The sequence below is a fragment of the Chinchilla lanigera genome, unplaced genomic scaffold (assembly GCF_000276665.1).
Source record: "Chinchilla lanigera isolate Chin_1 unplaced genomic scaffold, ChiLan1.0 scaffold00003, whole genome shotgun sequence".
Classification (NCBI taxonomy): Eukaryota; Metazoa; Chordata; class Mammalia; order Rodentia; family Chinchillidae; genus Chinchilla; species Chinchilla lanigera.
This window is the reverse complement of record NW_004955404.1, coordinates 37495748-37512426: the sequence shown is the minus strand read 5'-3', so window position 1 is coordinate 37512426 and position 16679 is coordinate 37495748.

Genomic DNA, 16679 nt, shown 5'->3' with positions numbered 1-16679 from the left:
TTGGCTCAGCTCCCAATCCTTTCATACCATCATGGTGATCATGACCTAATACAGTCATAGTGTTATCAAACAGGGGAGAAAACCTGTTTATAACCTATAAGATATTAGCAGTACAGTTAGTAATAACAATAATTTCAAGGACAGCTTAACTACTAATATACTGTGGTAACTATGGTTGACTTGTTATGTCTGACCAAAGGAGTAAATTCTGAAATTGTGTAATAAAATCAAACATATACTGTACACTTGTATGCAGTGATTTTTCCCTTAGTCAGGTGATTTTATGCTTCTGTTAGGAGCAGAGGCATTAAGATTTTTACAGATGGGCTAAAGTGATAAGTGAAATCAAATATAGTAGAGTCAGAGCTGGAGATTAAAGGATGATCACCTAGAAGTCATAGGAAGGAAATAAAATAGAATTCAAAGGAGTAGTCAGAAAGGGTAGAGACAACACTTACTAAGTTGAAAGCTTAAATTCAAGAAGCAGTTGAGGAAAGAGAGAAAGTGGGTCTGTAGAAGAGAATGAAAAACACAGTAAGAAACCTAAACATTGAAAAAAAAAGAAGGAAAAAGAGAAAGGACAAAAATGAACAGGAGAGAAGAATGAAAAGAGATGAGAAAAAATAAAGGAGAAAACAAAGGAAGAGAAAATTACCCAAATAAAAAAATAACTACCAAATACAGAAGAAAACAAGATGACATCCAATGAGACAGGAGAGAGATAGCCAATCAAACAAACAAAGGAGAATGAAAGTAATAAAATACCTGTAGTGTTCATAGTTCTGTGATAGTGTCCATATTTAATCCCAGAAATGTGTTTGGCATGGAGCTGATCTTAACCTCTAGCTGTGGGGCCTGGGACTGGACTTCAGCTGGTGGAGTTTTCCAGAGTCCAACCACTTGCTCCTCACTGCTGCTTCAGACACTTCCACGCTGCTGGTCTCACCAATTTCTCTGCCCTCCAAGGGTATGCATGCACCTGTGCACCTGGGACTTGGCTGTTACCCTGTGCCTCAGGTCTTGGGGTTCCTGTCAATCTACTCCACAAAACAGTGTGTTCTTACACTTCTCTCAAGCATCTCACCGTTCTCTAGACAATGGAGGAAGAACAGAGCTCAGAATCACACTTCTCTATCAGGCCCCCTGGTCCCAGAGGGGATAGAGGAAGTGCTGAGTATGGACTGACTCTCCTCTACCAGGTCCCTCTGTGCCACAGAGAGGATGGAGGAAGCACAGACTGTGGACTCACATTCCTCTAGGAGGCCCCACCTTGGCAGATGGAATGGAGAAAGTGCCAAGCACGGACCTGTTCTCCTATAGCAGGCCCTGCTGTTCCACAGAGACAATGTTCACCCATTTTTAAATTAAAGAACAAAAATAAAATTACCACTTATTATTTGAAGAATTATATAAAAATAATGCTCCAGGGTGTGTATTACATATATGAAAACCATATAGAGAATAAATTATTAAAAATGAACTCAGAGTGGGAGAGAATTTCTGCATTTTATTTAATTCATTGACATTATTAAAATTATACTATTTTTATTTTAATTATTTACCATTTTTTATTTTAATCATTAGTAATATATGACTGACACAAAGTATAAGTCCAGAAAAAATATCAAATAGAATGAATAGGAACATATTCTCAACTGATAGACATAAACATATGAAAGAAGGGTAAAATTAAAAGTAATTTGAGAGACTGACATATATAAAAAAAAATCCAACATATACTGTTTATTAGAAGAACACTTGGATTGACAGTAATTGAAAATAAAAATGTTATGAGTATTTGGGTTTTGCAAGTGGTGTACATACAAATTATGGTATGACAATATTAATGTCACAAAAATAGCAGACTTCCTTCAGAGAAGGCTGCTAAAAATAAAATTTGAGCAGGTGCAATGATTAAGGATTCAATTCATTGAAGAATTATAGAAAGCATGGTCACTCCTGATAGGTCACAGCTTATAGTGTCAGGAAATTAAAATTGCAGGAAGGTTCTCCAATTATTTTCCTTATGCATTTGATAGAATGGAGGAGTAAAATGGTTAAGAGACACATTGAAGATAAAAATTACACAGTTATCTACACTAATCTAAAAATGACCTGACTGTGACAAAACAAAAATGGAAAATCTACAAGTATTACAACTATTAAAGCAATTAAATATAAAAGAAATAAAATACAACAACAGCATCAACAAGAAAAAGAAAATCACCTCCAGTTTTGCCGATAAAGTTTAAACACTTTTCACGGAAAAGACATAGAGTATAGAAAACACAGGGGAAGGATCACTTCACAATGATTTTATAACATAAACTAAATGTGGTTTGAAAAAAAATGACTAATTGAAATAAATTTGCAGAAATTATACCTTTTTAATTAGTCTTTATCTGTTTTTCACTTGTTCACATTCCTTTTGACTCTATTCTATGTCTACCTGTCTGACTGAATTTTTAGTTTTGTTTATTGTTCCTTTTATCATTGTCAGCAATAGGACCTCTATTTTCATATCTCTTGCTGCACTGATAGCTAGTCAGGTTTTTCAACTTATTCTGAGATTTTTTTCTTCACATGTCCTGTAAACAAAATCTGTATTAAAACTGAATTATTCATTGACTAAATCCTTTGTGTTTGAGGATAGCCTTTTGTGATATGTTTACCAAATATGATAGATTCTTTCTTTGTCACTAGGACAAGTGTTCATTCACATGAACAATCTAACATTCACAATTTAAGGAGGGGACACATTATTTTAGCTCACAGTTTTTAGAAAATGTAATCCAAAGTTTTCTGACTCCAAGAAAGAAAGAACAGATTGAAATGGTCTGGTAGAGGAAAGCTGTTTGCCTCACAGTGGTCAGAAAGAAGAAAGTGAAGGTAAAAGCCTGAGAGGGAGAAGTCCCTTTCCAGGTCATGCCCCCAGTTCCCAATACCATCCAGCGAGACCCACATCCTCACAGCAAATCAGCTGTAACATGATCCAGTAACCTTCCACATGCATTAGAATTTGGGGGGAATTTTGAGATTTAACCATAATGCCAAGTATAGTCATTTGTTTGTTACAGTTATTATTTAAGTGAATTTCTTCCATGTCAATTTCTTTCTTTATTTTATACATTTTTAAACTCTTAAGGCTTTTCATTATTTATAAAACTTTGAAGAATTTTATTCTTAAGGAGCTTTCCGTAAACCAATGTTCTTGAAAGAGTGTGGAGAATGCTCTGAAATAGTGAGGCGACCTCCAGGAATAAAAATGTCTCTGTCTCTGGTTACATCTCTGTGTTTGTAGGAGTGTATATTCACATGCATATTGATTTCAGGCTTTACCATCAATGATGACAAATATTAATGGAGCTCACCTTTCATATCATTTCCGTCCACAGGTCCCCTCTGCTCTTCCATAGCTCAGGTCCATTCACTCTTTTCTATCTGTTCTATCTGTTCAAAAAGGCAACATTTGCTTGTGGTTTTCAAGATGAATAATCTGCTTGAGAGAGTTCAGGACAGTACTGATACTTTGTGATTGCTGAAATGTGAAGGATGCACCTGTATCATCTATCCTTCTGAAGAATATTTTTTCCATTTGACATTTTTCATCAAATTTTAGTGTTCAGAATTAAAGTTTGATTTACCCTGGTCTAAGATGGAATAACCCTTTCAAGTTATCCTCATATTTATTTATTTATTTATTTATTTTTTGGTTTTTCTCCGGTACCGGGAACCGAACTCATGACCTTGCGCTTGCCAGGCAGGCGCTTTTGCCACTGAGCTAAATCCCCAGCCCCTATCCTCATATTTAATGGATAGCAAACAGGAACTCATGTTGTACATATGATATTATTTTAATATTTTATGACATTGAGTTGGAAGTTGCAATTTTATTAATTATACAATATTTTGCTCTTCAATAAACTGTATTCATCTGTTCCATATGAAAGTAGTCTATTAATTTTGACTTGAGAAAATGTGTAAGATACTTCAGTTCCTCATGTTGCTCACAATTTAGAGAAAAGAACACATACAAATCTATTCACAATACATGTCACAGTCTGATAAGTTCTAAAATCATTATCAATTAAGATAAAATGTGAATTGATAAAGTAAGAAGATAACTACTGAAACTAGCATTTTTTCTAAGTTATGAAATTGTGACAGCACATCATCAATACCCGTTTTAAATTCTCTTCATTAGATCTTAAAATCATTCATCTAAATTTGCAGTGTTCTGGATAGATGTTCTGTTTTATGACTTGAATAATGTTAAATATTCATGAATCAGTATTTTTCATGTTTAAATGAAGTGGTGAAATTGTTTGAAATATGGCAATAATGAAAACCTTAACAGACACAGATCTTTTTTCTATCCAATATTTTTAAAATGTATTTATCAATTCTATATTTTACTTTAAAGTCCTCCTGAGCAAATATCTAAGCAGGAATTCTGTTTACAACCTTATTTTATTTATACTGGTTTTACTGCCAAATGTAGTTTTCTCTGAAAGATGTATAAATCTTGATTTTTTTCTGCCTTCATCTAGTAATTTTTTTTACATAGTTTTATATTTCTTGAAAAAGTTTGTAAGCAACTTAGAGATGTAAATTTTTCCCTCAGTTGGCCAGATCAAGAAATTATCCATTAGATTTCTGTTACAGTTTGTGTCTAGATATCCCCACAAAGCCTTATGTGCTCATGTGGGCAAGATTTTCAGAGGTGGCTGAATCTAGAGTTTGTGATTGGGTCATTGTGTAGTGATGGGATTGGTGGTGTGAGTTCTACACCCACGCTATGGTAGGTAGGCTATATACAAAATAATAAAGGAAAGGACTTATTCCTTTCCTTTGCTCTTGCTCCTTTTGCTGTCCTCAGACACCCCAGCCACTATGAGCTATTTGTTACCCTTTAGCCATGCCATCCTGCTTCAGAGCCAGCTGATTATGGCCTGAAACTTCTACAAACTGTGAGCTAAATAAAGCATTTCTTTCTTAATTTTGATTGTCGGGTATTTTGTCTCAGCGATAAGAGACAAGTAAGATAATTTTCATGATAGTCTACTGTGTTTATGTTAAATATTGCATGTAAACGTGTGTATTATTCTAGAAAAAAAAATTAACCCATTTTATATATTGTGCCAAAAATGTACTTAATATAGAGAATGACACATGTGATTTAATAAATGTGATTGTCACAGGTGAATAATTCAACAAAAACATTTCTCCTAAACTAGTAGTAATGATATAAAAAATACTGAAATTTCTTAAGTATTCTACATTTTGCTCAGGATAGATCAGAGAATAAAACTCAAATTTTCTGTCTCATAAAATGTTTAATACAGACAGGAAAAATGTTACATTTTAATTATTTGTTGTCAACTGTATAAAAAAGAAGTTACTTTTATTCTGATACCAGGGTATTAAAGTAGGATTGAATGAGGAAATAATTTTGGATAAGAGAGAGTAAGATTTCTAGACATAATAACTAACACAGGGAAATTTTTTAGGACTGGATGAGAATATTAATTTTAAGGATCAGAGAGATATTTAAAAGAGTTAATAATAGACAGGATAGATCTAAGCAAAATATTTTATACACATGGAATATAACTGCAAAATATGAAACTAAAAGAGAGGTCAAGACTAGGGACATGATGGGGAAGGTAAAAATCATCAAACCATGTTACATCCATACATAGATCTTTTAATATAAAAACCATGAATTTGTATAACACATGAAAAAGTGAGTGAAAAGCAAAATATTTTATAATCTAAGCTACATAAAAACCAATTATCACAAAATATATCAACATAGAGTGTGCAATAATACATTGTATAAGGCATGTCTTCATGATTCTGGGGTCTGCTACAAGGATTTTAACTATGGAGTGAAACAATACCCTGTTCATCATCTCAGCGTTTCTTTAGTCACTGAATGGATTAATAATTAGTAGATAGTCTGGAAACGATGGGGGAAATCACAAAAGTCCAAGACAAGCACCTAATACCTGTGGGTCAGTATACATTTAGGAGATAGTTACTTTGAAATAACTTTACTTTCTGGTCTTCTTATCTTGGCAATGCTACCACTCTGCAATGAATTAAGTCATGCCCAGGAGAAGCAAATATCATTTTGATAGGAATCTATTCTGAATTGTTTGAACAGTGCTATTCTGAGTCACAAAAAGAATACTCAACCACAGAATACGATATTTCCTTAATGCCTGTAAGACATTGGTATGAATAAAGTAAAGAAGAAATGTGATCAGAAATGGTATCCTAGGAAGCAATGATTAAACCAGAAACTCACGGACAAGATTTGTACATTTGAGGTGATCAGTCTAGAAAGAAATACAAGTGCCTGGTGAATGCATGGCTAGAAATGTTCAACCTCAGAACATGGTCAATTTGAGAATTTTTGACTCTTTCCTGGAAGGTAAGCCCTACAATAAGGAAATATACTTTGAGGATGAAGACTTAAATTGAAGCTCTTATGCCTTTTTCTACATAAAATCATAATTCAGTGTTTTGGAAGTTAAAGTTAAGTTGGATAAATATAATTATGCCTATCTCATTTAGAGTTTTGGATTGAAGTTACACAAGATTTTAGTGAGCAAAAGGGCTTTCTAGCAAATTACAGGCTGAGTTCTTAAGAACACTCTTCCAAAATCAGGTCATACAGACACTTTTTTTCAATTATGGATCGCTGTTAGCCATGACCTGATCAGAAGTATTATCTCCAGCTATCATAGCTTATTTTCAAAATATAATCTCACTTTAAATTGTCAGTACTCAGGCTGAGCATGGTGGCACATTCCTGTAATCCCAGTACTGGGTCTACTCAGGCAGAAGGATTGCCATGAGTTTGAGGCCAACCTGGGCTACATAAAAGAATTTAAGGCCAGCCTTAACTACATAGTGAGACATGTCTCAAACAAAACAAAACAAAATGAAACAAAACAAAAATTAGAAATTTAAATTGTCAGGCAACTGTTTGGTGCTCAGATATTTTAGAATGTATAGGGGGCTATTCCTCTATAGTCAAATTGTTTGATGTTCAGGTTTTTACTGCCCATAAGTACAAGGAAGATGCATTCATTTTCCTACAGATGACTCAAATTTATTTTTTGTGGGTTTATAAAATGGGCATTTGATTCAGTTCCTTTCTGCTTCAGTTTGCAACCAGAATTGTGGAAAGAATTAAATTTGTGAACCAAGGAACTTCTGTGAAATTGTTTTATCAATTCATCCATTGATGGAAGATGCTCTTGATTCCTTGGTGTAGAAATTGTGAGTTGTGCAACCAATATCACCACATTCCTGTTTCCAGAATTTGGGGGTCATGTCCCACAATGACAAAGAGTAAAACTGAAGTTAGAGAAGATAGGATTCCAGAAAATTCATTTAAAAGACAGAAAAGCAAGGAAGTAGAGCTCTTGCTAGCTGGGAAGATCTTCTGAGTCGGATACCCATGACCATTCTTTATCTGGGTCTTTTAAGTGATTTAGAAGTGAATCCAGGCCACTGTGTAAGCAATATTTTCTCTATCCTATAATTTGAGGATGAAATCTATCCTCTATTCTCTATTCTATAGAAGACTATATATTTTGGGGGTATAATCTATGCAGTGTTCACACAGTGTCTCTGCAGGGTCCATGTCCCCTTGAGCCAGCGGTCTGCCTGATCATGTTCTAGGGTCACTAGACAGCAGAAGGACACTTAATGGATGTTTTCATAAGCTTGCTGCAGAGTTGGGACTCAGAAGACTCAACTTTGGGCTTCCTGACTCTATCTGGGGGCCACTGCCCTTGCCTAATAGAATCCTAACTCCTGTCTCAGTGATTCCTTTTATACTAAGTCTCACATTACCTTTGGTGTAACGGTTTGTTATGCTGGCCTTCATTTTCTTGGGATATTTGGTTGCCTTTGAGTTGGGTTCTGGTCCTGATCTTCACCATGATCTGAATGTTTCCTGGGTATTCTACTTACTGTATATATTATAACTTATAATTATTGTATGAGTTTACTTTTTAACCACACCTTTCTTTAAACCTTCTAGAACTCTAGTGTCCTTTGAAACTGTCATAAAATACTTTCTCCTGATGTTGTAGTTCTTCCATATGGTATTGCCTAAAACTTTGGCAGGACGTACCACCTTCTCAAAATCTGACTGTCAGATTAAGCTCCGTGACCAGGCAGAAACATAAAACTAATATTTATATATGTGCCTTTATGCCTTCAAACTCTTTATTTTCCTAAGCCATTACAGGTGTAAAACTGCCAAGAAACTTAACATGAGTTGGTCAGAAAAAAGAAATCTCGTTGTCTCATCCACATTTTGAATTTTTCTTAGTAAATATTAGCCATATATACACATATATATACATATATGTATATATATACATGTATATGTATATATATGGTTGAAACAGAGAAGAAAGTTATGGAATAATTTTTTCCCTTTATTTGACATTTTTATGAATAAATTAATTATAGGAATATTACACAAGATTCCAGAAAAAAAAGCATCAGATATGTCACAAATTTAAGTTTCTAGCTAGGCATGGTGGTACATGCCTATGTTCTCAGCATGAAGGAGTGGGATATTTACTTTCAGTTTGAAGCAATCCCCTCTTACACAGTGAATTCAAGGTGAATCTGAAAAGCAAAGCAAGACTCTGTCACAAAAACAAACAAAAAAATTAAGCTTCTGAGATCAAAAGTCAACATTGCTTTAAAACCAACATGATTCAACATTCAGGTAATATGAAGGTTATGATATTTTAACACTGCTACTAAGTAATATCTTCAAAAGTTAAAGCAACAAAGAAGTGAGGTGCACAAGTGAGCTTTCTTCATGTTAATATTTGGCCTGAGTATGACAGCCAGAGCCCAATAAAAAGTCCTCTGTAAGCTACAAAGAGGGGACACAAAATCTGAATCTAAATTACAGGCCAGGCCTAGGTGAGAACCAAGTATACAACAAATATTCTAAGGGTGCTACGCTGCAGTAACATAGGCAGAAATGTAGGTGTCATGCGCATCAATATCTGTAATGAGCTGGGAGAAAATTCATTATTTTTAGTTATATTTAATATTTTTTAAGCTCCTCAGAAGATACTAGATCATTCACAGATTCCTACATTAGCTGACAATTTTAAAGGATGTATTGTTAAACATGCTAAAGGTCCAAAACAGAACAGTCCATGTGAAGAAGGATACAGTTCTTTTCATAAGATCCATAACGCTAAAAAAACTGGAATGGTACTGAGATTCTGCCTGCAAATAATCCATTTTATTAGTTTTAAAAAAATCCAGATTTTATTTCAAATCACAGTTTATAAAGGGAGCAGGCAAGATGGACTTCTTTTAAAGTAACAAATAGCAGGATTTGGACTAAAAAGACAGAAGTTGGTCTTTACCATTTTAATCACCATTGCAATGGAATTTTACACTACACTGTTTTTTCCACAAGAAAAAAGCCATTTTCATATTAGTCACCACTGAAACAGTCTTAACATAGATGAAATTGATTAGGTCACAAAATCCAGGGTAATTTCAAAACTAAATATTGAATAGATCTGTTTGAGAAAGTAAAACAACTGAAACAAAAGTTACTAGCAAACATAAGAAATGCAAAGTCATCTAATTTCTATTAGTTCATTTAAAGGAACCATTAGTATTTGTATTAGTTGATCAATTTTGCGTGCTTATTTATGGTAATCTGAGCAACTACTTTGAAGATAAAAATATGCAACATAATAATGATTGCTAATTTCCTATCATCTTGTTTTAAAATTCTGTATCATTTTTATCATTTTTTGTCCCTGTAATGTAAACAAATAAAATAAAAAATATATAAAATAGATTGTGAAATACACCTTCATATATATGCATATAGGAAAGTATATATACAAATAGGTAGACATAGGTGTAATATCTGCATGTATGATACAGATTAATATATCTAAAATATCTCAAATAAATATTTATGCAAAACATAAACATAGTTGACAGTTCAGCCTAATGAAAAATAATTACAAATATATGAAGTGAAACACACTTTACTTTTAACTAAAAGTTTAGCTTTAAATATTTTTAAGATTTTTGGTTAAAATGAACTGTTTTACCATATTAGTGAGATTTAGAGTGAGATTTCAATAATCCCATAGAATTTAAATTAATCCAATAGAGCCTTACTTTTTCCACGCACCCCCCTCTCTCCTCTTTAGTAAACTTTAGTGATTAGTACTCCATAGAAATGAACTTATATTTATTTTAACATCCACATATACAGAAAATATCTTCTATTCATCTTTCTGTGCTTTGTTTATTTCACTTAACCTATTTTCTTGCATTTCGCTGAAAATTCTACAACTTCATCCTTTGTGGTTCAATGATATTTTCAGATATTATACATAATGCCTATTATAATACAGGTATGCTGTATATATTGGTTATGCTGACTTCATTTCCTTTGGATATACACCCAGAAGGATAGCTGCACCAACTCTAGATCATTTTAGGTAATAACCATTATAATTTTTCTGTAAAATTAAGGCATATTAATACTTGTGGTTATACTGGTGAATTTTTCATTCATCCGAAAACCTGAGAAAGAGAATACCAAAAGATTCATTGAAATAAAATGTACTACATGCCATTGACTATATCTAGAATGACACTTTTACAAAAATACTGATAATTTACACAGATAACTGATGCTTCGGCAGTCTCCTCCTTCAACTACTCTGTACTTCAGAGAAGTTAAAACCACCACACTTTAGAGTAAGAGAGATTTATATTCCTTTTGCCACTTGTTGCAAATACAAACGTGGCAATCATGCCCAAAAAATGCTAAGAAAAATCATAAGAAAGAATCATGGATTCTTATTGTTGACATAGTAGTTATTCTGTTCACAATGGTTAGAAATACCCTTGCCAGTTTACTAACATTTGGGATTGCAGCAAGCACTGGATAAAAACAGGATAAAAACAGAGTCACATTCATTCTTGAACAGATATGTAGAGTAAAATTTTAAATACACAACATGGAAGCATGTACTCTGTTAAAGAACTACCCCTTGAAAATAAATCATGCATATATTTCTGAATATTTTTTCAATAAAATTTTCTGAAAATTAACAAAGCATAGAAAAATTCATTTGAATTATAGCAGAATACGAAAATGTTTTTCTGGTTTTTAATTCAGAATAGCTCAATGTATGATTAGCAACTATAGGACATATGATCTATGTTTTTACAAGAAAAACATCTTACAATAGAAGGCAAAATATAGCCAAAAATGGGCTACTCATATTTTAAGAAATAATGATACAATATGGAGGCACTACCTGAGCTGAAAACAAATAATATTGACAAAATAATAGTCACAAGAATTCAATAAACCAGAATTGCTTCTTATAACCCAGAGAATCATGAAGATTTTTAACTCAACTTTGGTCATCTTTAGAATGATAAATGTGCATTATTTATTTATTTATGTGTCTGTTTTTTTCTGGTACCAGAAATTGAACTCATAACCTTGTGCTTGCCAGGCAGGCACTGTGCTGTTGAGCTAAATCCCCAGCCCCCAAATTTGCATTTAAACATGTTATCACTCTCTCTTGCACACCACAGCACAGTAACAGTATCACTACCCTAGTTTCAAGGCCTGACAATCAGGCTGGTAGATGCATGCCAATACCTCAAATACCCCTGGAATTATTCAGATTTGCCAGTGTTGAACTAATTGTTCTGATTCATCTTGCCTTTCCTAAGAAAACCACAATAAGTGCTTTTGGGCTCTGCATTCTCTGTGCTTCTGTCCCATGTGGCTAACATTATGCCTTTGATTGGGAAATCTTACACTAACCACAGTATTAAAAATTGTTGCAAAACATTAAGCTCTCTGTGTATTCACTCAGTCATGCTTCTATGAAATAAGACTAAAGACTAATGTTATACTGCAGAACATGAATCTGAAACATCAGAAAATATTCTTTATAATAAAAAATTTCAGGCCATGATTGGAAAGTTATGCAAATATCAAGACTACTGACAGCAAATAGCTTCATCTTTTAGGTATTAACTAAAAGTGGTAACAATCAAATTCAGGATAACCCTTGTTACAGTTTCTACTTAAATATCCCCCAAAAGCCTCAAGTGGTCATAGAGAATCTGGAGTGTGTGATTAATTTATATTGCAATACTGGGATTAAGAGTGCTGGGATATAGGGTGGGTGATTGCGGGATCTATCCACTGATTGAATCGGCACGGCTGTAGATCAGGTAGCCTCCATACAATATAAGGGACAAGAAGAGGCTTGTCTCACTTCCTCTGTTGCTTTTGCTGTCTTCTGCCACCATGAGCTTTGCCCCTCTGCAGTGTGCCTCCTTCTCTTGGAGTCAACCAAATATGGACCGAAATCTCTACAAACTGTGAGCTAAATAAATCTTCCCCTTTTTAATTCTGGGTGTTTGGTATTTTGTTCCCACAATGAGAAAAGTAATATGACATCTTTTTTTACTCAGGATCATCTTTTATAAAATCTGAAAATTGTTCAAAATAATGACCTGGGAATTTCAGTGAGCAATGTGGAAGATATGAACAAGAGTATCCAACCTGTCTGTCTGTTCATGATGTGTTTATGATAAAGTGAAAATTACCAAAGAAACACAGATGTGAACTGAAGACATTAAAGGAGATGTAGCGTAAAGGTTAGCATTTCTTGAAAGTCTTCTGAGAACAAGACAAATTCTGAGTTAGAACTAGCTCATGCATGTTTGCATACAATAAAATTAGAAACAGTGAATGGTTTTGTGACCCTACTCCAAGAATATTTTGGAAGTTATACTTTAATAGTTTGACTTTCTCACACAAAACTCAATAAAGGCTTGGACCAGAAATTACCATTGTTCCTGTCTTTAGCCTGTGGACAATCTTGTTATTAATATATCTATTTCTTTAAAAATAGTTGTTTTGAAATACAGAATTCTTCATGTGTAAATGAATAAACTTCAAAATAACAATGGACCAATATACAAAAGTATAGAAAAAGCTAACTCAGAATTAGATTTTAAATAAAAAGTACAAAACAAAATGAGAATTACTCTGCTGAAGTACAAAGTATTTAACGTATAGAAGTTGTGTGTCAAAACTGTTATCTATTGGACTTTTCAAAAAAAAATACAACTCTGATGCCAGGACTTTCACTTGCACATTTGCAATCTGGATAATCATTTTATTACTAAAATATTACTGAATGTTTAATATTAAATCAATTTATCTTATAGCAGTAACCAACCACGCTACATGATTTTGAAACTCTTAAATGTGAACCATTTCTCTGTTCTGGTAATAATAATGCTTTCATACAGTCTTTATGAGGTTCATGCCTGTCATGGCAGCATTTGGAAGGGTAAGGCAGGAGGATTGTGAGTTCTAGGCCCTCTCGGGCTATGCAGAAAGATGCACATTTCAAAAAACAATTTTTTCTTTTACCTTCTTTTCCCTCTCTGCCTTCCCTAGTTCCCCTTTCATTTTTAACAATTTCTTCCTATTTCACAATGTCTATTATGCATTTCTGTTTTTCTTTATACTTTAAGTTTCTCACACCAGACAGACAATGTGATATTTACAGGTGTAAATATTTCACTTAAGAGTATGATCTCAAGGTCCACCCAGAAGGACAAAATTGAAGTAAAGCTTTATAAATAAGGAGGGGAAGTGAGGAGGAAGGGAAGGAAAGGGATGGGGTAAAAAGAGGAATCAAGATATATCACACAAAGGTACAAATTCTCTGTGATGAATGTGATCGTTCTGTATATCTAAATTGTATCAATAAATGTAATAAAATAATGTGTGACTGTAATGAATAGACACTTCTAAGGAGAAGTACAAATGGCCAAAAAATACACACAAACTTTAACATCTTTGGCTGTTACACAAATCAAAACAACAATGAGATTTCATCTTACTCAAGAAGGAAGGACTAACATTAGGAAATCAAATTATAAATTCTGGGGAGAATACAAAGAAGAAGGAAATGATCTACATTGCTAGTGGGAATATAAACTAGCAAAGTTTTAGACCATGAACAAATACTAAAGCAAAAAACACTAATCAAATTATAAGTAATAAAACCACAAAAATGAAAAGCTATGAAAAGCTTTGGTAGAACTTCTATTTTTCTACATTTATATCCACCACAGGTAAACAATATAATAATAGCAAAATATGTAAGTACGTTTTCTTTTCAAATGTATTTATTTTTCTCTCCTACTAAGTCTGTCAGCCATACTTATCTTTATGGTAATATACATTTTTAGTACAGAACCTTTAGATTGAAATGGAAAAAAAAATCTCAGAATATCCATGTTCATGAAGTACATCTGGTTGGCAGTCTAATCATTTTACTATGTAATATTAGTAATTTTGTGATTAATAATAAAAATTGTGTAGTGTTTTATGTAATGATTTGGTTCTTTGGGCTGACTAAAGACTCATTAATAACAATTTTGCTTTAAAATCAGGAAATATGAACTGTAAAACAGACATTAAATACATTCAGATTACTTTTGTAGTGGTAATGTGCAATTTTTTACATATTCTCTATATTTGGAGATGTACATGTTTCTATATTTGGAGATATATATATTTCTATATTTGTAGTATCCAAAATAGTGAACAAATAAGTATTTTATTTATAATCATGAATGTCAGATGCCTTAATATTTAGTAAACAAAAAGATACATAATATTATAAAGCAATCAAATAATAAACTTATTTGGAGTGTACAAAATGTTTACAAGCAGCATAAATAAACTATATGATTATTCCTATAGCATAATTCCCATCTTCTCTGGACATTTCATTTAAACTAATATACTTATAATTGCTTAAAATTCACAGAATATGATAAATTTAAATTGAAGTAACCAAATTTTCACGCTCAATTTAAAGTCTCTACTAGTCAGGCATCATGATCTGTCAAACTTTTTTATAGGAACATTAAATATACACAAGTGCATAATCAGAGTAATACATATTTTCATTTTTCTCTTTTTATTGACTCGGGGGCAAAGGATACGTAAATGATGAAACTGGACTGTTTTAATCAAATAGATTTACTCTTTAATACTTTGATTCTAATCAAAAGTATTTGATGACCAAAAATTATTTTAAATACAAGATGTAGAAACAGTACATCATATGATTTTAAGTATTTTCAGAGTGTTTTAAGTATTTGTATTAATTTAAGTATTAAGCATTAATATTTTTCATGGTTATTTTAAGTGACATTGAGTTTTGTCTTTTACTGAATCACATTGCATGTTTATCAAAATATACAATATGTATTTCAGCTGATAAGAAAATAAAGAGTTGCACTGTTACATTATTTAGCATCATTTGTTAAAGAGGTCTCTGTATTTGTTTTTAATTGCAGATAGATGATAAGACAAGCATAATGCGAACGGAGATTTGGCCAGCAGGTTAATGCTCAGGGATGTCACTGATGACCTCTTAAAAGACTATCCAGGGAGTTTTGAAAACCTCAGCCTTCGTACATTAACTGACAGGAGACAGTTAAGAGGGAAGATAAATGCAATGAGTTTAGAGGACATTTAAACATATTTTTGTCGTAGGATGCGGTTGTTGTTCATTGTTTAGAAAAAGTAGAATAAAGATTTGGGCCATGAAAAGGCTAAAGCAGTGCATGACTTTGCTGTTGTTATTCTGTTTGATTATTTTAGTAACAATGAAAATTCATAGAAAAATGATGACACAAGAGAGAAACTAGAGGCTTGTCAAAGTGAAATGTTTAAATAGCATGCAGGTTTTTTGTAGGTGTCTTTCCATTACTACAGCAAACAACTGAAAAAAATCAACTTAGGAAAGGTTTATTTCAGCTGACAGCCTCACAGGTTCCAGGTGATGACAGGTTTCCTGGTCACACTGGCCTTGTTGTAAAGCAGCCCATCAGCAAAAGCACAGGGTCCAGCAAAGCTGATCCACTTGTGGCTGGGAAGAGAAAGAGGAAAAGGAGAAGGGGAAAAGTTCCCTCTACCCTTTTTAAGGGCATAACTCCAATGAAGGGAAACTTCCCACTTGCTACCAGCAACAACTGAATAGTGCTTTGGTAAGGACCAAACCTTTAGCATATGGGTCTTTGAGAGATGTTTCAGAATCAAATAATACTGCAGAAATAATCTTTTATAAAATAATAGTAGTACAGAGTTTTACAAAAATACACACCATTTTGGAAAAACGTAATAACATGGAAAGTCAGTGTGTGCTCAGTTGTAGTTGGTAGATGAACTAGAGGAAACTTACAGCACTGTTTTCTGGTGGGCTTATTTACAATGAAATAAAAACCAAAGTCAACAGGAAAAGGTAGAACGTGAAACAACTTTGTGGAGATTAAAGGAAAGAAGCGTCTCATCAACATACCTACAAGAATGGACTAATAAGGAAAAGTAGTAAAGAAAGTGGAAGTAAAGTACTAGAGGATCTAGAGTAAAGTTAGTAAAGTTTTAAGGAAATAGTTTAGTTACCAAAAATTTTAAAAATAGCCACTGCTATGGTTTGTACTTTACTCCAGCCTTGATTACCAATGTGGAATGAAGCATAGTAGACTTACACTGAAATTTGATTTACCTAAAATAGTAAAGT